Raw genomic sequence first — 1,715 nt, 5'->3', positions numbered from 1 at the left:
CGGGAGTGTCAAAGTTTGCAACTGGGTTTCAAGTTTCTGGTGCCTGCCAAGCAGGGAAATCACTCCTTGACTCCAAGGGGGATTCTTCAGTCTTCCCAAGGTAGTGGAACGTCGAAGGGCCAGGATTCTTCTTTGTAGAGCATCGTCCAGGTGTATCTGAATTGCATTGGCAATGCTTGCTGTCTTATAGTGAAACTATGGGAGGGACTAGCTCTATGACCACTCCTCTAGGAGGGTCAGGGTAGTAGGTGGTTATACCCACTTCCCTGCAGCGTTGGCTTAATCTTAGAGAGAAGCATATGCTGCTGGCAGGATCAACCAGGTAGCCGCACCTGCTGACGGGGTGGGTTCAGGAGCCGTGTGCCCGTCTCCCCAACTGGCAACCTTCGCACACCCCTCCCTCTCGGGAGCCTGCTAGGGGAAGAAGCCCGCCCATCTGGGCAGGAGGGCTCGCTGGAGGGGCGGAGAGGTGTGGTCACATTGGCACTGGCAGGCTCAGCTGTGTCCCCCGGAAGGGAGAGGTGGGCCGAGGTGCAGCCTGAGCGAGACACAGGGGTGCCGAAGTCTGGCGGCTGCGGCACCCTTTGGAACGGTTGTTCAGAGTTTCTTCAGAAATCGCTGGGTGGAGAGGGGTGACAGCATGGCACGCTGGCCTAAGGGACCTGCAGGGTGGCAGCGTCCAAGGGCCTGGCACCACCTGACCTCTTCTGCTCAGGATGGACCACTGGGGGGCACAAGCTGCCGGGGCTGCTAGGCCTCCGCTCGGCTGAGTAGGGTGAAGGGCCTCCAACCAGGCGGCAAGCCCTGGAGTCAGACGGTCTATGCAGGGTGGAAGCTCTTTGCTTGAAACAACAGCCGAGGCTGGCCAAGCAGTCCATCCCTAAACAGACCTAGAGTGGCCAATCGATCGGAGTATGGGCAGGACCTCCATAGGCAGGCTGCCCTGCACGAGGGATGCCGGCTATGCATCCCAGCCTGCTCCCGGGGCAAGCAGGCTCATAGAAAAGGCCCATCGAGAAGGGGCTGGGAGGTTGGTGCGGACCTGGGCCCCTGGGGGCTCCGGTGGGCGGGTCTGGGTCCTGCCTTCCCCTGTCTCGGAATCGCCAGACCTCACGGACGTCTGACTGACCCCTCCCCAGTAATCCAGAGGAAAAATACCCTCCTTTCTGGTAATCCGTGCGCACCGGGTGACAGAGGGGACCCAAGGCACAAACTTGCCCAACCTCCTGGAGCCCTCGCTAGGATCGGGGAGGCAAATGAGACCTCATCAGTATTTCCAGGGAAGCCCGGCCATCTGGTTGCCCCATTGGAAAGCATTGCACGCGACTAGAAGGCCGAGGGGATAGGTGCGATGAGATGGCCGTGGGGAAAGGTGCGACCAGATGGCCGGGCTCGAAGGGTCACCATCTGGTCACTCTGTGGCCTAATGAAAGGGCGAGCGGGCATCGAGGCATGGGGGGCCAGAGGTCCAGGGCCCCAGCTTGGCCTCAGCAGGGGCTGTGAGGTGAGAGATGACGGGCCCTCCGACCCAGGGCCCATAGACACCTTGACAAGCAGTCTGCACCGGACTGACGAACCCAGTGCCTGGCCCTCGGCAGAGAGGCAGGCCAGAGGACGGAGCCCAGGGTTGGAGCACCCGACCCAGGGCCTGGCGGGACCCCTAGACCCCATCGTGGCTCAGGGGAATCCTCCCTGGGCCTGTGGGACCCCGTCCC

This window comes from Triturus cristatus, chromosome 7 (genome assembly GCF_964204655.1).
Source record: "Triturus cristatus chromosome 7, aTriCri1.1, whole genome shotgun sequence".
In the NCBI taxonomy this organism is placed as follows: Eukaryota; Metazoa; Chordata; class Amphibia; order Caudata; family Salamandridae; genus Triturus; species Triturus cristatus.
Note: the sequence above shows the minus strand (reverse complement) of the source record.